Consider the following 25,372-nt stretch of genomic DNA (forward strand, 5'->3'; position numbering starts at 1 on the left):
CAACCATTCCCGTGTTATTACGGTGTATCCATATAAATGGCCCACCATGTAGATGTAGACTTATGACATGCTAACGTTGTCTTGCAGAGTTTTTTCATTTTTATGGAGTGTTTTTTTTTTCCAAATCTTTTGAAGTTTGTACTAGTCGTAGGGTTTGCAGCAAAAAAAAGCATGACATGTTTAATCTCACCCACGCAGTCCGATATCAGTCTAATATCTGGTAGTTTACATGTTGTTCCTGCATTTTTGTTGCTTAATGGAATTTGACAAACAGCCTCTCAGTGAATGACTGCCTGCTTCTGACAGTATTATCTTGCATACCATTAAGCATCTGGAAGAACAAAATAAAGCATATTTATCCACTTGATAGAACACAAGCAGATTCTGCAGTAATGAAATCTGGAACACAAGTTACTGTGTGTTCTAAGGTGCTCAACTAACGTTTTAATATAAAACCAATATCATTTGCTCCAACTTATTATATCTGAGCTTTAATAAAGTCTTCCACATAAGTGCCATCACTTCAGACCCCAGCACTGTTTTTTCACAGTATAGGCAAGAAGCAATTCCACCTCTTTCCACTTGCTGAGATAAAAAAAACAAAAAAAAAAACAGTGTGGGAAGCTTGAGAGAAATAAATCAGAAAGAACATTTGCAGTACTAATGGCTTATCATCAAGACACAATAAAACTTACCTGTGTGATTTGAGTGGGTGGAGGTGTACGGTATATGCTTTGTGCACATCCGTGCTCTGATCTATATCTCATGTGTTTGATCTTTCATGCCTGTTTTTGTGTGTGCATGTGTGCAAAAGCAAATCATGATAAGAGATCATCTCAGCCATGTGTGCAACAAAACAAAGTTGCTGGCAGTTTAGTTTGTACTTCTGTGTGCAGTCGTGTGTGTGCGTGCGTGTGTGCATATCAGCTCTTCTGTGCACATCAGGTAAGAAGTGACATGACTGCTTTCAGTGGGGTTTTGAGTTAATCTGTAGTCTGACAGCTTCTGTCATCCCCCAGCTGTTATGACCACGGCACATTTATCACAGACAGTTCTGCTGCTCTTGGGCATAGTTAGGGAATGTGATGCTTTTGTGGATTTTTTTTTTGGGGGGGGGGGGGGGGGGGGGGGGATTTGAAGGAAACAGGGAATTATTGTTCTCATGATTCAGCAAGTCAACTTTATATTGCTCTCTGCATCAGTTGTATTTAGATCTTTTCCCTATAAAAGAATTTAGGAAAAAAATAGAGGACTGATGGCCTGTGAAAAACTAAGTACAGGTTACTGTTTCCATAGTAATTAAGAGAGTTAAGTCGCAGCCAAGTGCTGCTAATAAAATGCATGTGGTTAATTCATCATCAGCAAGCATGCACATCTCTATAAAAGCAGAACTTTAAGTTGCTGATCTAGTGCATTCAGGCATGTGTTAACATAATGTAACATTTTTCCCAGGAGCTGATGGCCCAGTAATTTCACCTGAGGTCAGACTGTGCAATGACCTGAGAAACTGCAAGGCAGTTTCACAAACTGTGGGCCTGAAAAGAAGCTACAGTGGCAATCGGGCGTGTATATGTATATATAAAAATTCTATTAATAAAATCAAGATCAAAATGCTATGATGTCCTTTGAACCTGCGCCGAGGGGATTCCCATAGTGAAACACCGAGCGAAGTTAGAAAAAGAACCTGTTTATCAATACTCTATATTTCTGCTACTGTAATAGTAGAGCTGGGCGATAGAACGATAACGATATGTATTGCGAAATAACTTTTCCTTGATAGGAAAGTTAAACTATTGCGATAGGCCTCGTCTCTCTTGTCCTCTTAAAAAAAAAAAAAAAAAAAAAAAAGAACAACAGCCAATCCAAATTAAGTAGCGCAGAGCTGAACCAATCACAGCCGCAGCGTCACGTGACGTGACTTGTTACGTGCCGCACATGTGTATTTGTTTGGGAAGCAGCCAGCCGCTGTGCCGCCCGGTAATGGAGGAAATGAGTGCGCCGACTAGAGAAAGATCAACCGAGCGTGACCGAAGGTTACCAAAGAGAAAACAGATGATGGTTCCAACGTCGGAGAGATTGTCGAACGGAAGAGCCATAGAAGTTTCGTAGTGTGAAGGTATTTCGGCTATTTCAAGTCTGACAAAAACAGAGTAGCGCGTACTGTAAATGTGCCGAAAGCAAGTCTGGAAATACAATAAAGCGGTGCATGCTCAATCTCTGACTGGAAGCGCTAATTCGTCATTCGGCTTTTGTCAGACTAAAGTAACTGTTTGAAAAGCTAAGCTATACAACAAGGAGACATTGAGAATTTCCTTTTAGTTCTCACTTTATTTGATATTGACAAAAGTTAGTCAATTTTGTCTGATGACAAGTTACAAAACAAACAGATTTATTTTTAGAATTAATATTTTGTTTCTAAGTGGAACTGACAATTTAGTAGCCTGTTTTGTTTGTTCTATTTTGAAACTTAAACGCTTCAGCGGCTGCCTTTTATGTAGTTTGCCATATTTGCCTTTATTTAGCTGAAAAAGTCTCATGTTCCTTAAGTACATCTACCCTGTTGAACTTATTATGGGAAATAAATATTTAAATAAAAACAAGCTGCTGATTATTTCACATTTTACTTGTGAGCAACGGCACATTTAAAATCTTACAAATATAGTTATTTGGCTTATATCGTGATAGATATCATTATCGCCTGAAATGAAAAAAAAAAAACATATCGTGATATGAAAAAATCTTATATCGCCCAGCTCTATGCAATAGTTAAATTTAGCTGGTGTGCAAATGTCTCTAATCCTAGTCTTTGAATCAAGGGCTTGAAATCACTGGATCAGATCTCCATATTTCTTAGACTGTTGTCAACTGAGTGGCCGGGTGACAGCAGTCACCACTGCTTGTTCTATTCAGGGTGTACGTGACTACATGTATTTTATTTGGAAAGCTACTACTAAATTATGCAATATCCTGTAGTATATAAAGTAATTACAATAATTTCCTCCCTGGCTGGTAAAACTCTTATCTACTGGCATTTATTTAAAAAACAAAAAACAAAATGAGCAGCGAATGAGCCACAGGATGCTTTCAGATTGCCTCCAAGTAAACAGTGACGACAACAGGATCGTATGAAGATAGACAACTGTCTTACTACACAATCACATTTTTCCAAACCTCGCAATCTTTTCTTTTTAGATAAGCCTTCCTTAAAGGGAACATCTAAGTTCAGTCTGTTGCTGTTATGTAGTTACATAAATCCTTCCACGGACTGCTTTTTTTGAGTCAGCAAAAGCCGGTCATATTAAAAGCCCCTGCTCTGTGACCCTTTGTGAAGCCACCGTCTTGGCCGCCAGCCCAGCACACAAAACATAGAAGGGAAAGTGCTCGTCTTAAGGAGGAAAGCACAGCACAGAAGGTATGTTGTGCTTGAGTGCCATGCCATTGGAACAGAGGAGTTTGATTCTAAAAATATCTACCTCCCACCACACTCACACTCCCAACACGCAATGCAGCCTTTGCACTGGAAGACCTAACAGCTTGACGGCAATTACTGCAAAATTGCTCTTATTTTCTCCAAGTCTTCATAATTTCCAGTCAACTTTCATCAGTTCATGTGTGTTTGTGAGTGAACCGGCAGAGGAAACGGGTAACGCCTTGTCGCTATTTAAAGCCCGGACTATTCCAGGTAGGCCCTGAAACTTTTCTTACTCTACCATGCCAAACATTTACCAAAAGTCTCTGCCTGACACCTGTGACCAAGTCATGCAAAAGCAATTACTGAAAACCAAACACAGACATTTCATGTGTAAGGCCCATCCCAAACCCATCAGTTATGCGGGACTAAGCAGTAAAACCATTACAAGACGATTAAAATTCACTCAGAGTAAATCACGTTTTTTCCCTTTAACTTACATTGGTTAGCAATGATGGAGTAGACACCAAAAAGCCTCCATGTGTGTGCTTAGTCTTCACAGACCACAGGGCTGACCACAGGCTCTGATGGATATCATCTATGGAAATCACTGTTCACCACCATCGTTACATCTCAGATAACTCTTTCTGGCAAAACTGAAATGGATGCGTGTGACAGTGGTTTGACCCCATCCAGGTGGTTTGCATTTGGAGGAAAGTCTATTTATAGGCCTGTTAAATACAAGCCAGGTGTTGTCATAAAGCCCGGGCAAAGCTGGTTGGTTCTCTGGTGTCATGAGTGGCATAAATAGAATACACAACTGAGACGTGGTTAGCAAAGGCAGCTGGGAAGAACATGTATGCGGTCTAGTGTAGTCAGGCTATCTAAGCTACAAATCAACTCATGAAAATTAGAATGAAAATATTTGACTACAGGGTAAATAAAAGGCCTGCGGCTGGTAGAAGAATAGCTACATTTACATGGCGCGTGGTATAATGATTCTAATCGCATTAAAAACCAAACACAAGATTAAAAAAATGCTCCATATAAACACCTAAATCTGAATAAACAGCTGGAATTTCAATGCAACGGAGTAAATGTTTTCAAAAACAGATTAAAAGAAGAATTCTACCACACAAGAGCTTTAATGTGATTCACTGCTGGCTGCATTGCCCCTTGCTCTGCATTCATGCATCCCATCTTGGCCTAAAATGCGTGGGGATGTATGCTTCTTTGATTTCCAAGACTGCTGGCTTCCAAGCTCAACTACTCTGTGAAGAGTTTGTTTTCAACGTAAAATCTTATATGTTGTGCTTTTCCTTTTGAGGGTGCTAACATGAACCCTGGGCAAAGTTTTAATAATGTGTTATAATGTGGTAGTTGGTGCTGTTCCCTCATAGCAAGACGTTTTTTAGTTGAGGATGCCTTCTTTATGGAGTTTCAATGTTCTCCCAATGCATGGGGGGGCTCTTTTCAGGCACTTTGGCTTCTTCTCTTTGCTTGTTAGGTTAATTAGAGAGTCTAAATTGCCCCCGACTCCCCACCTTGGTTGCCTCTTGCAATTAATCAGCACAAAGGTGGTTTAAAGGGAGAGGGGCCATAAAGGATAGGAGCTAAAACAGCTTTGTTCAGACAGAATGAACTGAAGGACTGAAAAACAAGGATTATTTTGAACCATGAGTCATGCAAAGCATTTAACACTGTTCTGATTGAATGTGTTGTGACATTTAAACACAAGACTAGAATAAAATCACATCCCATGTAAACAGCTGACCTGAATTCTTTAGTCGGCAGGAAGCCGTTTGTATATTTTTAAGTTCCATCTTGTCTTTAGCTATTCAAAATTGCATGTGACCCACAAGGGTACACATAACAAAAACTGTGGTTAAGAAATGGCTGCTCACTGGGAACATGGCAACAAAGCTGCATTTTTGTATGAAAGGTGCATTACAAATCAGATGTATTTTTATTATTCCAAGTTAAAAGCTGCCAAGTTAGAGTTTTACAAAGCCTACTTTAAACAGACCGAGTCCTGGCTAACTTTGATCCAAGGAAATAAAGGCAATGCCTTGCTGACCACAGATGCCATCCACTTGGCTGTCCTCTGGCAAAAATCTTTCCCAACTCACAAAGTCTTCCAACCCACAGAGATCTGCCTGCTTCCATTCTCCACTCCATCACTTTGAATCTGATCCTTCGAAGCCCGATTCAAAGTGCGTATTGGTCAGTAGTCTGGGTTTTGGTCCACCACAATCAAACACAATCCCTCTCCTGCTGGTGTTTTGCCCCAGTGGCAGACAGGAACAGGAAAAAGGAGACAAAATGTTAAAAATGAAATGTGAAAAAAGATGCTTATGTTCGCTCCAAGTCAAGATTTCCTGTTCAGTCGCTCAGGAACACATCTTGGAGCTGGAAGTTTCTGCACATGCAAATTCTTTGGATTGTTTTCTTTTAAGAACCGTGCGCCTTATCCCTGCTCACGATGGCAGATAATCCACGTTGTGTTTTCACAGTGCTGTTCTTACATTTTTTTGTTTTTCCTCTGAAGTTTAGACATCTCTTGAAAATTCCTGGGAAAATCCCAAACTGACAAATGTGACAAATCTTAACATGAAGGACTGAGGTTGGGAAAGCTGTGGAATTTGGGATTTTTTATTTATTTTATTTTTTTGGCAGTACATCTCAATCGTTCAAAATGTCAACGAGCTCTTTAAAGCTTAAAATACCACAAATAGCAGTTGTGAACTATGCAAAGAATGAATGCCTAGCACTGACATCAACCAATTACATATTTCAAATGTGATCCAATTACAAGAAAATAGTCCTTATTCACAGGAAAAAAAACATAAATAATGTCATTAGATCCGGTCAATTAAGAATAGCAGAAATGTGGAGAGCTTCAAACCCATTCTGCTCACACAAATATGATGACTGTCCCGAAAGAATCTCAACTGCCTGGCTGTTCATCACAGCCAACCTTTGAAACAATTCTTAAAAGCTAAAAGAAATTAGAACCATTTCAAAAGCAGAACAATGCACAAACAATGTATGCTGATTATCTTTGCCACAAGCTAAAGCTCATTACATGTTCTGAGTCAGGAAAAAGTAATAGTGCTGGTATGTTGTGCTCAGCAGTCCAAAGACCTTGGCTGTGTTAAAGCAGTTAGCGAAAAACTAAAACAGAGCCAGTTATGAGTGTGTTGTCCAGCAATTGCGCCACTGGCGTGTTTTGTTTGGGGTGTTTGGGGTTTTTTTTTGAATTCCAAGAATCTTTACTTTTCTGATTGCATGTGGAACTCAACTGCTCTAACTCTCACCATCTCAAAAGTGTTTCCGGAAATATCTTATAAGTTGCTTTAAAAAGTGTTACATGGAAATGTTCCGTCTTGGAGAGAGTTCATCACCATCATCAGCAGCAGCAGCATATTGGCCGTAGTATTAACTTCACCCTTTCTACAAATAAAAAGAAATTCTGATTTGGAACTTGGCTTTGTAATTTGGGAATATTATTCTAAAGTTAGATGAAAATGTGTGTTTTTCCTACCACATTCAAACTGTAATATCTGTCAAACCAGTCACCTGATTTGGACTGTTATAAATAATGTGCTATGTATATGAGAATATGCTAAAAAAAAAAAAAAAATCAGTCCCATACCTACAAAGCTGTGGTTTTTACAGGCCTCCAAATCTGCTGCCAGAGACTCTACATCTTTCAATCCATCATTCTGTGTTAACTTGAGCTACACCCCTGAGAGTCCATACATTTACCCTAAAACATTTCAAAGGTCTAGCACAACCACTTCTCCACAATGGGATATTAAAATGGACCCTATAAAAACTGGTCAAGGAAGACAACTAGCAATAACCCTGCTTTCATCAATTACACACACAAAAAAATTAAATACTTTACATTTTACATCATTCCTATTAAAAAGTGCATCTAAACCTTGGAATTTTTTTTTCAGGCCAGGTGGGAAATCTTTTTTTTTTTTGTTACTTTAATTTGATGCATTGAGATAAACAAAGATGTTGTGAGGTCCATCTCCCTTTCATGCAGTGTATCTAACACTGTAAGGGAAACCTGGAAACAGACATAATAGGAAACTTTAATGCTAGTACATTCCATACTGCCATGTGCAGTTTAATTTGCTGTTGAAATGCGTGCTATTGCATCCATCAACACACATATTCATCAGGTCTGTTTATACATTTTGGGTGGTGCAGCTCAGCAGACGAGGAAATGGTAAGAAATCTGCTTAACAGTAATTTTCTTTTTTTTACCTCAAAGCATTCTCTGTCAGTGCCCCAGTCAGCTCTGATTTCCTCGGTTTTGCCTGCCCCAGGTTCAGGTCCAATGCATTTAAGGCGTGCTGGTCTTACGTCTGTGGCATCTGTTGAGGAATGTGATGAATGCTGTCTGTACCCTTCTGACAGCACTATACTCGCATGATTTAAGCCCAGACGATCTGCTCCACCCTGATGCCTGAGACTGAGGCTGATGTTTATACTTAGATGTCTGGTACTTCAAACATTTAAAACATCTAACACATTCGCAGTATGGCCTTTGCATTCAAGTTTAAACAACTCGAAACGTAAAAAAAAAGAAAAAAAAAAAAGAAAAGAAAAAAACTAGTACATATGCACTTAGCTTAAAAAAAAAACAACCACACAACAGTAGTGAAGCTTCCATGGGAAGGCACATCTGAGTGATGTGCACCTCTTCTCACAAGAGAAGTCAACCATGCTGCTGCTATTACAGGCGCAACACACAAATTTCCAAGACTGGCTATGTATACAGCTGACAAGAGTAACAGAGATTCATCATATGGTGGTGTTATCCCGTGGAAAAATCCAAATGAAAGACTCAAGGAATCTGCTTTAGCTATGAAGGTGTTGCATTCAGTTTCTTCCCTATACTGGTTAGATTATTGGTACCTACCCAGAGCCATTTTTGCCATCACCAAAAGGGAGTGAGTGAGTGCACAGTGGACTAATAGCAATGTCCCCAGAGCAACACATGACTCACAGCCCACAACTCTCTGCGTTTTAATGCACAAAACTAATGTAAATTAGACTTCAGAACAAACCTCTAATCTCTTCATGCCTGGTTAAAAATATAATCTGACAAAAAACCCTGTTCACATTAGGTAAAGTCTTGGCAGTTCTGTAAACTTAACTTAAGCACTCTGAGAAAACATTTGAAGCAACATGTTGGTAAAGCTTGGATATAAAGACCATGACAGACAACAGCTCTTTAGAGAACTGCACCAGTTCTGCAAGAAATCGGTAATCATTTTTAAATGCTAACTTCCAAGGAAGCAGGAGCAGAGGGTGAGATGATGTGCTGCTGTAATTTACAGTAAACGCACAATAAAAAGCATTCACTCTAATAGTCCCTGCAAAATAAAATAAGCTAAATTCCTAGTTCAGCTGATGCCAGATATTAAAAACCCTCCAAGATCAGAAAATTGGAAAGTTATTTGACAAGAAGGACTCTAAAACTTACAAAACTTTAACATTTTTAAATACAAACCATAAATTTTGACCCTAAATCATGTCTAATACTGAGAGGGGGTCTTTGAACAGTCTTGGACTGTAGGATCTGTGAGCAATCGTTTTAGAAAGGTCACAAATAAAAAGGAAATGCAACAATGTAGACTCGCAGGCCAACAGCGTTTCACCGGAGCATTCCTCTCGACCAGCTCGTGTAACAAACAGCTTCTTTTCTTTGTCAAATTTAAGTTTCCTGATCTAAAGGCAGAAAGGCATTCATATGACCAAACTTTCGACTATCTCTAGAAAGAATTTCAGAAGGCGTTTATCCGTCAGGTGACCAAGCAGACTCACTTAGACACAAGCTGTATGTTTATAAGGGCTGCCACAAATGATTATTTTGACAGTCAACTAGTCACCAATTATTTTTGCGATTAGTCGACTAATCAGATCATGCATCCATTGGATAAGAGCAGATGCACCAGCAGCATCTGCTCTTATATAACTATCATTAGCTTACAGCTTTAAGTGTTTAAGGTATGTGCTAACTAAAAATAAAGATAATATGATATTTTATTAAATTTTAATGAAATCTGGAGATTGTTTAGGTGAAGTTTAATAAACTCAGCCGTCTGCTCCTTGCTATCTAAAATATAACAGGACACTGGAGTATGTTCTCGAGCATCTCACACTTCTGATAATCAGTTGTCTGCTTGACGTTTATTCAGCTGTGTAGAAACTATAATTTTAATCTCAGCCAAACCGATTTACTCAGGAACAAATAAAATACTGAAAAAAAGACAAACAATAACATTTTTAAGTTATCTAAGTGACTTATATATCATGTTTAACCTGAGTAGCGAAAGACGGCGGTGGGTTTGAAAACGATTTGCCGGGAGTCCGGTGTTCTCACGGCTCTAGTGAGCCTTGAACCCCGGCTAGCTATCAAGCTGGTGGGTAACAGACGTCTCGGAAAACGTCGGAGCACTTTTGAAAATATGTGATGTTTTGATAAACTGAGCAGATATTTGAGGTTTACACAGCTACATTCTCGCCTGAAAATATGTTAAATGTTTATTTTGTGACCCAGAAAGAATAAAAAGAGTAATATTAAAACTAACCAGCTGCCGCCATTGTTGGAAACTAAGCAGGGCCGCGCTATGAATTCTGGGATAGGTTGGGCCACGAAGTATACACCCGACCCATCCTTCAAATCTGGGGAAATGAAACGCGCATTTGTCGGGATCTTCGAATTTGGACAGTCTTCGTCGTCTGGTTGTAACATAATCGGCCTACAAATGCAGGCACAGGAGGATGCGGTTCCTGAATTTGGATACAGCTATGATACCGGACACTGCTTCTTCTTCGGAGTTTAACGGCAGCTGGCATCCTTGTGCATGCAGTGCTGCCATCTTCTGTTTCAGTCCGTTATTACACTCTTAAATCCTACTACTTATTCCTGCGTCTTTTGGGATCTTACAAAGCTTCAAACGACGCGTCAACTATTAAATTAGTCATCGACGATTTTGATAGTCGACGTAATCGTGACTAGTCGACTAATCGTGGCAGCCCTAATATTTATATGCACAGTTGTGACCATTTTAATCAAAAGAGATAAAGGTAGTGACTAAAAGACGCTAAATTAAGTGATGCTGAGCTCAGCATTACAGGTAGGGTGCTCAGAGATCTGAAGTTAGCTGCATCTGACCAAGATATCTCCTGTGTGCATCCTTTGTGGGATTTTCAAAATACAGTAGACTCAGAATTCACTGGAGGGATTTGTTTTGTTTTTATTCCATCTAAACTTCCGGTGGGCAAAGCCATCTGAAATACCCCACATCAACTGAACAACACATTGTGAACAAAAGTTCTACTGTAGCCTTTGTGACTTTCAAGCAAATACCTCTGTATTAAAATGCCTCAATTCTGGGAACCTCATCTAACTTAATCTCTATGAATAAATCATGCTCGCATTGTAATTTCACTCGAGAGTTTCTGTCAAGTAAATCAGACCACAAAAAAAGCTATGGTAAGGAAATGAGTTGTGAAGAGAAACTGATGGCTGTGAAACCCCCCCCCAAAAAAAAAAATTCAGTCAATAATGAAAATTCAGCTTTGGCTTCTGGACTGGATTTTTATGCATCACTTGGATTTATAATTAAAACGGGCAGGAAAAGAACAGCGTCAAAAGCAATATTAAGTTGTAGGCAGCTGTTGTGGCTTTGTGACATGCAAGTATTGCGCAAAAGCTGCTTTAAGACCAACATGACATCTTTCCAGAACGCAGTTAATCAAGAAACCAAGTCACCACGGGCTGTCACAGAGCAGCGCTTATTGAGTTTGTGGAATGCACTTTTCAGTTTGACCACAGTGAACCGACTACGCTGGACCATTTTCTTTCGCTTATGGTTTTAAGATGTTAGGATCTAATCTTGGCTGGTTGCAAGTGGACATACTTATCAGATTAGTCAGTAGATCTCAGAGGGTTCATCACCCGACCCGCCAATAAGTTTGCAGCAGGGAGCATGCAGCTCCAGTTGCCCTCCAGTTGAAGGCTTTATGGTCAAAAACACCCAATGTTTCGAGCCTAATGCCCCACCAGAGGACCCTGTGTCCCACACCGCACTCCAGCTGTTTGGTTTTTGTTTAACTTGTATCAGAAGTTCAAGAAAATCTAAGGTGAAAAGAGAGAGTTTCATCTAAGAAATGCACAATGTTTCTCCATTTAATGAATAACCATGTCGCCATAAAGATTGCAATTCATGAGTAAAAATAGTGGCTATTATTAACTTACTCTATGAATCACTCTGCATGATCACTGTGGGATTATGGACAACTTTTTCTGTGCCAGCCTAATCTGTGGAAATAGATATAGTCTGCTACAGAATCTCTCTCTCTCTCTCCATCCACATATAACAAAATCAGGTGATGATTTTTCTACACAGCCACGTTTCACATATGCAGTAAACATCAGCTGTGAGCAAATATGGCAGATAACCTCTGACACGTGTTCTATCCAACAGGTGACCTTTACAAGATGGGAAAACGGCACCAGCTCTTAAAGAGCTCTCTCCGGGGTGCTTCTGTGTAGGCACACGGCTTTACAACAAGCTCACACTTCAGACAAAAGCACTCCTCATTCAGAACGCGTTCATATGCATAATACCAATCTAACGAAGCAAGGCCAGAAAAACAAACCCGACAAACAAGCTGTATGGGACTCACTCTGTTTGCAGGCTGTCTTCCTTTCCCCCGTGAGCTGAATGTTTATTATCCATACCCAGACATTTCCACTGGAGTTTCTGTGGCGATAAATGTGCAGCTGTTAGCACCAAAACAATTAGCTTTCTAAGCCATCGAAGAAAAGCTTAACGGTGCTAAACTTACCTTCATTTGTTTAACTTCCCGTTATACGACGTCTGTTTTAATTCTTAATTAATTTCACTATCTGAAAACACGCGCTTGTTAGTTTATTAAACAATGCTAGCTCTTCTTTCTTCCTGTTAAGAGTTGAATATTTTACTGTTTAGGACAGCTGGCCTGTCCTCTCTTCTCTCTCCCACTGAGTTAGTGATACGCACTTACACAGCACCGTAAGGGGGCGCTATTTGACCAGTTGTTAATTGGAAGGTGCAAAGTATTTAGAAACATGTTTTTTAAGTAAATAAATACAGTTACACTATGGTTGAAATGTAACATTGCAACTGCAACATAATATCGAAACAGAAACACAAGATAACCTTTATCGTGTTAAATACCTGACTGTCGTATATGTGGTTAAATCAGATATTTAACCAAACTGTAAATGTAAATATAATACAAAAATGACACAGAGGTTGCCTGTTGTTTGCAAGTGAATGTGTTGACCAACTGACACTTTCAATCACAAGGTAGTCACAAAGGATACTTTCAGACTTGGACTGTCTGTAGTCCCGCTTAGACAGATTGGTGAAGGTTTGCAACTAATCACCATCCAATTCATAAATGAAGACAGACTCCCAACATGACCCAATCAATCTGAGTCAGTCTGCAATGATGAACACAACTTGTCTGCAACATGTCTTTTTGCGAGTGGTTCCCAGCTGGTTATATTATGGTTACATAACTATATAAAGCAAGGCTGCCGAGCACCTGTGTCATTTTGCATGAATAGCTGCAACTATGACAGCATAGACGGCAACTATGTCACCACTTGTGAAGGAATTTCTGTTTTAAATTCATGAGTTTATGTCTGGAGTCTAATGTAAGTAGCAAATATGAATTTCTGTGCATGCAGATAGCAACCGACTGATTAATCACAGACTGAGTTCACTTTATTGCCATTTTATTGCATATTGAAGCACCAAACTCCCTTAGAATACAGCAACTGTCTGCAAGTGGTTGCAGAACTGGTCCTTGTCTTTGAAGCAAGTTTCAATTCAAGAGGACCGCAAGTTCATTGCATACAGTTGCAATTCTTTTCATCATGCGGTGGATTCCAACTTTTTTTTGGCTTTAGCAGAACAAGGAAGTATTCACTTAATACCTGAAATCTATTACTTTGGTGTCTTATTCTATCTATTTGATCTATTTACTATTTAGCTCTCTGTTTGAATTTCCCTTCTGGGTATCAGCTTTTTCCTCATCACAATTTTACATTTGGACCTGAGGAACTAACTGGTGCAAACCTAAATTGAACATTCACACACTTGTAAGAATGAATGGGATATGGGAAAAGATTGTGATTTCAGTGTTTTTCTTTTCTTTAACGGAGCACCATTATCATGTGTTACACAAATGTTCTGGCCAGAGCAGTGACCAATATATTTATGACTATGCAGCATAATATCTAGCTCCCCAAGGAGTGTTTACAAAAGGCAGGAAATTACACGAGTTTGGAGCTTGTATGGTTTCCCACGCTGACTGGGTGGCAGTGACAAAACGGAAAGATGTCCAATGGGAGCCCTGGATCTAATCTTAATTACTGAGAGGTCTTCATAGTTAATGTACAAAATTGCTCCAGGTACATTCATACTCTGACTACACTTGCATATGTTTCTTTCATGCTGATGTGGAAAGTTTCCTCTGAGGTCTGTTTGAGTTGAGCTAAAAGAGTTTTAGAGTCAGACTTATGATTCATTTAGCTCTGTATGAACTGAGAATCACCAGTGTATTTCATCATCATTATTATTCATGAGAGAGTTGGAGCTGCACTGCCCTTAGTAATTTTCTTTATTGGGAAAATCCATCACAAACTCATTTAAGGATCTCTTAAGGCAAACCCATGATTTAGAATAAAAGGAAGGCTTCCTCTGGACAACATGACAAATTAATGACGTGTCTGCAGTTACTTTCATCTCCACTGGCAGCGCTGTGAATATTTCATCCCCTTGGGGAAACTCTTGACATACACTGGCAGCGCTAACTTATAGAACAGCTCTGCCTCTTTTTTCAGTCAGTTCTGGTTGGCATCCACTACAGACAACTTGGCCAGGGGCTTGAGAAGCCGGTCCAAAAGGCCCCTGCCATGTTTACTGTTCTGTACAAGCCTCAGCACGGGACAGCATGGGTGGCCCTGCTACGCAGTCGCCTTGAGTCTCATTGAAAATGCGGCAGTATTATGGAAACACCGCACCCATCTGGCTCAGGTTTTACCCAGCACATAACAAGTCAGCCCTTATGCTTTACATGAACTATATGGATACTGTTCAGGGGAGGTTTGCTCATGTTCCTTTATATGGACGTGGGTGTACTTAAAGTGCTTGTGAATAAACATAATAATGTCTGACAAATAACATAAGTGGTGAGTTGCATAGCTTTGGATCTGCACTCCATATTTACAAGGACCACAAAAATCAAATCTTCCATCTCAAAAAACTGAACTTAAGCTTCTTGTCTGTGTACACGTAATAGACTGTATGAAACAAAAAGACGTGGCCACCGTAAAATAACCAATTTGTTTGTGAAGCTGAGCCTCTTGAACATCAAAACCTAGGTGTTGACGTTCAACAGAAGCAATGAGCAAGGGCTGGATTTACCAGTGACACATAGAGACCAGTCGGCAACCATCTGGCAACCACTGGTCACTGGAGAAAAATGTTGTATTCTGTGGTTGGTGAGCGGTTGGTTGAGGCTTCTGTCAGTTGTATAAAATAAATTGCTAAAGTCTGAGAGACCAATAAGTTTGTGTGGGAAAAAGTGAGACAAACTGGAAACAGAGACCTTTCAAGTATGTTCTGTGCCTTAGCACAGCAACTCAGCACACATAAAAAAGAAATGTTTTTTAGTTTTCAGAAGAGCAAAATGAACACAAACATTCCTGATTCCTGTTTGTGTGCACACACCTGTCCAAATACAGATGATTCAGATTTAAAAGGTGTCATTTTTACTTTGTGAACATATTCTGTTTCCAGTTCATGTTACACGTTTCAGTAATACTTGGCGAGTAATTTGCGAGTGTTTGCAGTCAGCATCCTCCATGTAAAACATAAGCGACTGCAGCAATTGACCAAAGTGATCACAAGGAGGTCTCCTTGTGACCAGTTTCACCATTCACCAGCCAGCAACTTCCAATAACCAACTGGTCAAAGAATACACATCAGAAAACTAAGGTTGTCCAATCTCTATGCCTGTGGACAATGCTTGTTGCTATGGTAGCTAGTTTTCAATCACTAAAACACACCTCGCTTTATTATATTGTATTAGATAAGGCCTGAAACTAATGATTAGGACCGTAAACTCATCAGTACATTGTTTGTCAAGGCCATGAGTGAGTTGAAGGGGTTGTAGCGAAGTCATTTTCTTATAGACTTCCTCACTTATTGGCCAGGTGCAGTAGATGCAGAAGCTAACTTCTGCATTAGCATTTGTTCTTGTCAGTATGTAGTGGAACTGTTACTCATCGCAAGCTTTCACAGTGCCATTTTTTAAATAAAACATGTTCGTATTGACAGTATGCCAGGTGTGTGTATTTTTGGGTACAGCTCTGGCTGCTACAGAGGCAACACAGTCCAATAATTCTTGCTTTCCTTGGCTGTTTTATAGCTCCCTATCCCCCCGGGAAACAGGACGCATACTCAACAGGCCGCTACTCCTTCAAGAGCCTAAAGAGGCAGGCAACCATTCACTCACACATTCACACATTTGCAGCCAGTTTAGAGACATCAGATAGTCTAATATGCATGTCACTGGAGTCTGAGAGGAAGCCACATGGAAAGACCCTATCAGAACAGCAGATTAGAGGGTAGAAGCTTCTTGTCACAATGCTAACCAATGCTGGATCTCCATGTCTTAACCTGATATATCGTAGCTATATGAACCAGCACTAATCAAGCTCTTACGTAAAGGTCAGACACCCAAGAAGGTCCAATTATTATGTAACTGTTCTACAATTAAAGCTGCTTGCCCTTCAGAGACCTTAACAGTGGCTCAACAAAACAATGTGTCTTATAGTCTTTGTTTGGTGTTCCTATCACCATGCATTTTGCATGTGTGCCCAAGGAAGTGTTTGCATTATAAATGTGACATGCTAGCCAACAGTGACGCACGACATAGCATATGGTGCTCCTCCAGTCTTAATAGTGCATTGGACCTCAGACCTCAGTTACAGCATTTCTGCAAATGGCTGGCAGTCATTCCTGTGTCCTACTTCGGTTGGACTCTCGTGTACATTAGGTCAGTTCAGGTAATGGGCTTTTTTGCGTTTTATCACTTCAGCTTTTCCGGAACGCTCCATGTTGCACCTCGGAGATGGTTTTCAGACTATAGTTTGGAACACAAGTGGGTTAACTCTGTGGAGTTTCAGACAAAATAAATCATTACAACATTTGGATGAAAAATCGCAGACAAACATAAATGCACTCAAATATATGCACACACGCTTTGAAAACAGTTTAACATGGTCAGTGTTTCTTGCTCCATTAAGAATTCAAGGGCCAGGATGACTCACAAGCGTTTCATCTGTTCTTGGTGTCCACTACAGCAGTGAATCCAGCGGCTTGCAAAATATGACCAACCGCTGAGCTGCTCCCTCATCCGCTCTGTCCTGTTTTTACAAGGGCCCGAAGCTTTCACTGACTCAAGCCCATCCTGTGACGGGTCATAGGTTACTGTAATTTAGCATGTGCGTTCAGATGGTAGTCATTCAATTTTCCTCTTCCTTTCATGTACTTTTCTGTATGTGTGGCACTTGCCGTTACTGCCATTTTCCAAGATAACAACTGTCAAACAAGACTAATTGAATTGGGAGTGGAGGGACGGGGGTGTCCGCATAAGCTGGGGAGAAGGAACGACTGAAATGATTAATGGCGCAGTAATGGAAAAGTACGTTCCTGCAGCGCCAAGAATGTTTAATGAACTGAAGCTGAACAAAAAGGAAAAGTGAAGTGGGAACTTTAGGAAAAATGAAGAAAACAAACAGAGGATGAAAAATGAGTTTTCACAGGACAAAACAAAAAAAAGGGAGATAGTAGCACTGCAGAACATATAAAATGGATTATAACAGTGGGGCGTATGAGTGATGAGATTTTCAAAAGGAATATGTCAACATTTCTGTAAATATCCTTATTTGCTTTCTTGCTTTGCCAAGAGTTAAATGACAAGCCTGAAACCGCTGTAACATGAGAGACTGTTAGCCTAGCGCAAATACTGGAAGAGAAAAAACAGCTAGCCTGTCACATTTTCCACAATGAGAGCAGGAAGAAGGTGCAGATACAACCAGACAGGAAGAGACAGTTTAGGTGGTTTATTTAAAAGGTGGAGTAGATGCTCAAAGACAGGTTGGCAGACAGGCAGGCATGCAGGAGACAGAAAATGGAAACAATCATAAATCAGACAACAAAGCAGAGCAGAACTTCTAAGCCAAGTTTGGGGAAAGGTGCATGAGTGAGAACAATGGAAACATCGATGATTCTGGTGGATTGGGAACAGGTGCACCGGCTGTGAAAGTCATGTGACTGAAACCAGAACGAGAGCATGAGGACATCTAAGTGGGTGGATGTGGCTTGACACGAGTTTGAAACACTCCCGATGGGAGATCGGATGAGGTCAAGGAAAGATGTGAAGGACAATTCTAAAGAGCTTAGAAATAAAAGGTGCTCTGACAATCCAAGGCTTCTCAATGGCTTATCATTCACAATCCCTTAGCTCCATCCTCACTTAGAATGACCAACATTTGGATGTAGTGTGCTCCCCCCCCCCAATGTAACCCAGTGATTGAACCTGTAAACTTGTCAGAAACATGTTAACGGAAGGCCATTTTCCATAGATCACCTATGGAGATCTTTTTGCAACCACTAGTATCGCCCTCTAGTGTCCATTAAAAAGAATGCAGGTTTAGGGCACTTCAGTGTTCAATGTCTATGAATCGTCTAAACACGGGCTACAAAAACACATCTTAGATACTTTGCCTCATCTGTTCTTACTGTGTTGCTTCACACAGGCCGTATCAACCTGAATTCCCTTTTTGCTCTGTTCTTTCTCTTTTCATCACTGATAAGACTCCACTAATGTCTTCATCAACTCCCTAAATTCCTCCCCCCCATACATTTGGTGCTCCCTCACATTCTCCATAAAATTAACAACTTCATATCTTAAACCTTTGGACCTGCATTTGCCTACTGGTTCCAAAAATGTAAAACCAGAAGAGATGGACCTATGCTCCCGAATCAAACCTCAGAAATCGCAGGTGTGATAAGCCAGATGTTGCCTACTCATTTCAATGTGTTGACTGGTGAAATCTGTCAAGGTGTCCCTGCTGAGATAATAAATCCATCACTGCACCCCTCCATCCATGGGTGTGAGCAAATATTTCGTTAGAGCAAAGGATGAATAACAAATGACGGCTCTTGTCTTGAAAAATATGCTTTGGCCTACAGTGAATATGGTGCGACACGGTTATTGATTCCCACATGATCCAAAGCTTCAAGGATAGGGAAAAAAATTACAGGCAAGAATCAAAATCGTTGCTGCCTGCATGTTATCATTACGCTGAAATTATGGTCATTATAAGACATATTGAATAATATTGACTCTCTGTTATGTGGTCACGTTGAAGGCTAAACAGATGCGAGCAGGGAGTCTGGAAAATTTGGAAAATAACTCTGCTTACATCAGCAGCACTGGGGAGTGATGTTGGCTATAACAAGCTACTCCCATGCACAGTTTGTTTACAGAGACGACACCCAGATCAGAGTCTCGCCTTCTCATTACATGAACTATGCAGCGGGGGAAAATGTCACGAGTTGTATTCAATCTGCTGAGTGTGACAAGGCAACAAAGCTCAGTGTGACAGAGACTAATAATGCTGAAGTTTCACTGCGTGGGGATATTAATGACATTAGTAGAACTAACAGCTGTGTGCCTGTGTGTGCATATACTGTCTTTGCATGTGGACACAAAATAATGAATTGACTCAGCATTTGAAGAGAATATTTGAGAGTGTGAGTGTTATTTTAGGCAGTCTCAGGGAAAAAAAACTTTCACTGACTGATCTTTTTGAGCTTTAGATAAGAAAAAATAACAATCTGTAATGTGTTTATTAAAGTTTCTGGCAGACGTGAGAAAGAAAAATGAATTCATATTTTCCCGAGACCAGAAATTATTCTTTGAGTCCTCCCAGTGTAGTCGATGTACTCTCAAGGTCGATAAAAAAGCTTCTGGAAAGCCTCAAAGAGGTTTTCTTCTTAACAGTTTGTGCTTAGTTATTCAAAGAAAATACTTTGTAATCCAAAAACATTTGGATATAATGTATCATTCTCTGAATTTGCTATTTATCTTTCAATTTTGGTATTTTTGCATTTTTTCATTGTTTTCAGTTTTATCTGTATTTTCTGTTTTAATTGACCTGCTTTTTACCCACTTTTGGTTGTTCAAATACATCATGAATTCTGTTAACAAGCTTCAAGTGATTGATTTTTCAATTTATGTAATTTTTTTAATCATCATCATGTTTTCTTCACTGAATTTGTCAAATTACTTCTCTTACAGCTTTTCATAGATTTTTAAAAAAAAATTGTACATCCATCCATGTGGTTATCGAGACAACAGTTAAAGCAAAGACCTCCATCACCGCAGCTACTTGGCCTTCTCCCAGTTTGATGTGCCTGAAAGGACTCATCTAGGAGGTGTCCAGGATGTCAGATGACAAAACACCTCAACTCACTCCTTCACTCACTAGAAGAGTAGCAGCTCTACTCAGAGTCCCTCACAAATGACCGAGCCCCTCATCCTATCTTTAAGGGAAAGCCCAGACATGCTTTGGAGAAAACAAATTTCATGCTTTTGTATATGCGATCTTATTGTTTTAGTGGCTACCCACATTACAGGCTTTGTATTTTAATTGTAAGTTATTTTAATTTTCCACTTCTAAAGACTACACTGTAAAGTTTGGCTGTGAACCATTGCTAACAGGCCCAGTGTAGCAAGATTTACTGCTGCAGAAGCCTTGTTGTAGGCACTTAAAAAACAAATGACAATGTAAACAGCCAAATGGACCGAGACGTGTCAGCATCAGTTAATGAAGATCACATGTCTGAGATGGTAATTCATTCTGCAACACAATCTCTCTATGGGGGTTCCTCCCATAGCAGTGGTTCCTCGAGGAGGTGATTAGGATGTGCATGAAACGGGAGTCAGAGGCCAGGCTGGTGGATGAACATGTGGATGAACCCAAGGCCAAAAGCTGCCACCAGCAGACTAACCACATAAACAGCATGTGGTAAACATTGGATCACCTGTTTTTGATATGACTGGCAGCTTATACACAGGCAAAAATTGAATAACAAGGGAATTTTGAAGAACCATAGCTTGCATGCACGGAGACAACCCCATTTAACGAATGCAGGCAGTGGACCGAACCACTGTGAAAGTGCATGAGGGGGAATCACTTTTGCAAATCTGACTATTTCATTGCTTAACACTATACAACGATGCATCATCCCTGAAACTCAGTACTTGGGGATCTTGACCAATATGTCCTCCTGTAATTTCTGGCTGCATGGAAAGCTCATGCCATGGTCAAGGGCACAGCAACTAAATACCAAACCAACACGTAGTCCTCTCTTGCTCCATGCCTCTTTCATTACCCTATTCACTTTAGCTTTTTATTTATCCACTAAAATTGCACATTGTGACTGAAACCATCCATCAAGGAATAAAAAAACAAACCTAATCCAAAGGTCCAGCTCAACAGCTGACTTAATCCACCTGCTATTTAAAATCATTCAGATCTTAAAACCAGATAAACCTTTGACAAGGTGCTGATCCAAAGCCAGCTTAACTGCACAATCATCTCCTGAATCACTCAAATGTGAAAGCTGGTTGATGTCCCAGATATTACAGGAAATTCAGAGAGTATAAGTAGCTAAACATGAACTCCTAACAGGAGTGGGGCTGACTGAGTAGGAATGTGACATTTTTATAAGGAGGCCATCTGTCATTTTTATAGTATCATTAATAAAGTGTCTGGAAGGAGCTTTTAAGAGAGCATCTAGACAGAGACTCATCCTGAGACAGTTCAATATAAAAGCTCCATGGAGCAATTCCATTTTATCAGAGGGCAGTCCCTGGAGCAGCACACAATACTTCATAACACCTGTCTCATAATATGCCCCATTTATCATATACTATAAATATGATATAAAGCACAATGTTGCACTGGTCCGAGAACATTAGATAATTGTATAAAAGTTATACTTGACCCACTGCTTTCAAAAGATCAGGTACAAATTTATTAAAGGCATAAATCACTTAAAATGTTCTTTTTACCAGCTATCAGCTTATAAGTGGATTCTTCTCCTTGTCTGTGTGAAGCGAGAGTTGGGTGGAAGCTGGCAACAAGCCCAGCCCAGCCAAGAGACTGGCAGTGGTGGGAAGCAGCCAGCAGAGGAACACCTCACATTTAATAATTATCATATCATCGACTATTTGTGTGGTCCCTGAATAGGAGAAATGAAATTTTGTGGTTTTTAGAGACTGACTTGCTGTAACTAGCCCATTACATGTCTTAACAGCTGGACAGAGATAAACCTAGAGCCTGGTTTGCACAGAGGTTGCTCAGTCTGTACGAAAGCAACCTGAAAAACATATGCAGCTGTGTTGCATTCTGGTACTGATTCATCAACTCAAGCTAATGCTTTTGAGTCCACCCGACACTCCATTTCCCAAAAGCACTCATTGTTACAGGTCACTAAAATACACATCAAATCTGTTTTTGAGGACATCAGGAGAAAGCAGGAAGTCATACACAAATATAGCAGAGAGATTCAGGAATTTTTTCAAAATAAGAGACCGTGTGCAGACTAAAAACTGAACAGGGTCAGCGTGCTTTAAACCTGCATGAAGGTTTAAAGCACAACCAGTTCAGAGATGTGATATCACACCCAGTTTATTACTAGGCTAACGCCATCAATAAAATCACCTGCCTAATGTTATTGTCACACTACAGAAAGCAGTGGATCATAATTAGAGAGACTGTGTGCACTGAACTTGTGATCTCATTGTTATAGTTTGTCTTTTTTTGTCTCTCTGTGGTCTTTTCTTTCCTCCTTCCTCCCTCCTACCGGGCTGTCCCTACCTGAGCCTGGTTCATCTGCAATTGTCTTCCTGTTAAAAAGCAGTTTTTCCTTTCCACTGTCACCATGTGCTTGCTCATGTCATGGGTCATTGGATTGTTGGGGTTTATTGCTAATACTGTAGGGTCTTTACCTTACAATAAAAAGCAACTTTAATGAATTGGTGCTATAAAGAATAAAACTGCTGAACTGAATTGCCTTTGAAATGGTTGGTTTGAAGATGGGGACCAGGTCTGCCACTTCTCACAGTTTCTGTCTTCAAAGAAATTTAGGGTTCTTAAAGACAGAAATAAATTGGCAATAAGATGGTATCAGTCTACCATCAGTCTGCAGCTGAGAGTCAAGTTGGCAGTTTGTTATTTGTGATAATACAGCAATTATTTTTGCTTGTCCTGAAACAGTGAAGTTCCTTCACAAACAGTGACATCGTTGCTGCAGGACAGCGATTTAACTGCAAAATGGCAGAGGCATTTGGTGACCATGCTTTTATAAATAGGAATATAATCAGAATACAAGCAGTGGCAATCAGCTGAGCCCCCTGCAAAGAGACGCACTGCAAATAAGGCGCAGACTGACTCAGATCGACCGCAACGTGTTGAGTGTTGTTTTACAAATTAGATGGCAATTATTCAAAACACCTTCACTAGTCTGTGGTCTTAGAGTGACTGCAGTCAGCCAGTATCTGGTGAATGGAATGCTGCCTGACTTAACTGGCATTGAGACGGCCAGTCTAAAAACAAATGTAAATTTTTTAAATTTACGTTTAAATAAGCAAAGCACAAATTAACTTCTGTAGTAGCACGCAGAGAGATGTGATAGCAGGGGGGTGACAAACCCACAGGGATGACTTGATGAGCCACAAGTGTGCATACCATGAGCACAACTCACAAACGTAATGACACTAATAAAGGCGGGGAAAAAATAGAAGACCAGGGAGAACACAAAGGACGCAGACGATTGGAAATTTGAATCAGGCTAAATGAGAAAATATCACACACCTGTTAAAAACATAACAATAAAATCTCACTTCAGTTCCATTTTGGCTTCAGGATTTTGGCTTCCTGACATTTTGGATCCCATTCTGGGAGAGCTACCCAATCACAAGCTCCAAAACAGTCCAACTTTTTTGAAAAATGGCCTTTTCTATTGATGGGACAAGCTCTGGAGTGGACCAAGCAGAATATTACAGTTAAAAACATGCAGGGGTTTGACATGAGACTTGGCAGTCCTTAATACATCCCAACATATTTTATCACCCATGTAGTCTCATGTGAAGCATTGTCTCACAGCGACTTGGAAACTTGAAATGTGATGGATGCTACATTTTTTAAAGTTTGTTGTCAGCCTGGATTCGAACCAGTAAGTCTTTTCCAAGTTTCACTGGGAAAAGGATGCTTTTGTCATTATACACTATTCTACAAATGGCTTTAAGGGAAAAGCCCTGCAAAAAATGTGTATCTATATTAAGTTCTGACATGTGTTTGTCAGGGAAGAAGCTTTACTACCTTAACAAAGACCTTTTAGCAAAACGTATCCTCGTTCTTTATTCTTATGCTTAAAAATGTCTCCTACTCCCACAAACCGGTTTTTCCTATACTCTTGGGCATGACTGACCACCATAGCTTTAATTATAAAAGAAAGCAGAGACCTTGGACGAGTTTCAAGTCACAAAGCACATCACTTGAGTTTTTAAGCAAGGATTTCTGTCTAGGGCAGCGTTGTGCTATACTGCACATTATATATCCTCCCTCATTTTCTCCTCTCTCTTTTCTCTTTCTCTATAATCACGGAGTGATGTTTTGACTGGCCAAATCCCCACCATTTCTTCCGAGGTTAGCACACAGTCTATCTTAAAGGCTCGGGCCGATCTTTTTTAAACGAACCTCTAGATCATGTTACCTCCACCCAACAGGCAGCTCCATTGATCTTGTTGGGCTCGTTGTGGCCTCCACCAAGTGCGCACTGTTCGTGCAGATTTTCCTTCTCATGCACTCCCTGTCATGCTGCTCTCTCTTTTAAGTGACATGTTTAAGGTTGGTAATTAAGCCCAGATCAAAGTGCTTCTACTTCTTAGGTGTGTGAAAAGGCAAGGAGTCAAAAGCTAGTAGTTAGTAAACCTAACAGCCAAGGTATTACTAAGAAAAAGGAAAAGAGGTAAGATGCACCAACACTTTATTCTTTGCTGGAAACATGTAATCATTTGAAAGAGGATAAGTTGGAAGTTCGCACATTACTAAAGCCACATCTTATCAAAACAGTACCTAAATAAGACACTGGTGCCCAAACAAACTTTCCCCAGATGAAAAGAAAATGGCCTGGAAAAAAACCCTGTTCTTAAATGAAGTTTTGCACTGTATGTCTTTAAAGCAGGCTTTGGTATTTGTCCATCAGGGTGGTGAACACCCATGGACGTACAGTACAAACAACATTAGAATAGAATAGAATAGAATTCAACTTTATTGTCATTGCACATGCACAGGTACAGGGCAACGAAATGCAGTATTACTCAGTATTTCCAGCAATGCTTGGTATGTGCCTTACATTTCCCTCTTCATGCAACACAGATCTGAGAACATTGTGTTCTTGTATCAGTGTTAATAACTGTGAAGCGATACCAGTCTGCACGTGAGGGGAAGTGCGTCCAAATCCTGGGAGATGATGAGTTCCTCCTCTGGTTCATCATCAGTGTCCCCTCTAACCCAAACATAACATTTACAAAAGGGAAAAAGAAGCACATGGCCCACTATGGACTGATGTAAATATTATTGGGAAAAAGTTTGCCCAAGCAGGGAAGAGATAAGCAATAAAACCGCAATGTATCAGAATGGAAATCGGCACAGAGCAGCTTCGGCATCGCACGGACTGTAATTTATGACTTTCAACTTGGCAAGATTTTGAACTTGGCGTCTGCTTCTGCTGA

At 40.1% G+C, this 25,372-nt stretch overlaps 1 long non-coding RNA gene across 3 annotated transcripts in view; it reads right to left on the reverse strand.

Moving 5' to 3' along the window:
* Window positions 1–12,469, reverse strand: part of LOC147311993 (uncharacterized) — a 130,450-nt gene extending 117,981 nt beyond the window's left edge. For 2 of the 3 annotated variants that reach the window (XR_015125421.1, XR_015125420.1), the window contains exons 1-2: window positions 12,290–12,469; window positions 12,128–12,204 (exon numbers count right to left, since the gene is read on the reverse strand). This is a non-coding gene — a long non-coding RNA (uncharacterized LOC147311993). Of the gene's footprint in view, window positions 1–6,187; window positions 7,491–7,690; window positions 7,801–12,127; window positions 12,205–12,289 lie in introns of those variants that run through there. The other variant, XR_015125422.1, reaches the window with a different exon arrangement.
* Between the last annotated feature and the right edge of the window lie 12,903 nt (window positions 12,470–25,372).

This window comes from Aulonocara sp. 'chitande type north' Nkhata Bay, linkage group LG16 (genome assembly GCF_057382095.1).
Source record: "Aulonocara sp. 'chitande type north' Nkhata Bay isolate Kocher_YH1m ecotype deep benthic linkage group LG16, A_spYH_male_GT1.1, whole genome shotgun sequence".
Lineage (NCBI taxonomy): Eukaryota > Metazoa > Chordata > Actinopteri > Cichliformes > Cichlidae > Aulonocara > Aulonocara sp. 'chitande type north' Nkhata Bay.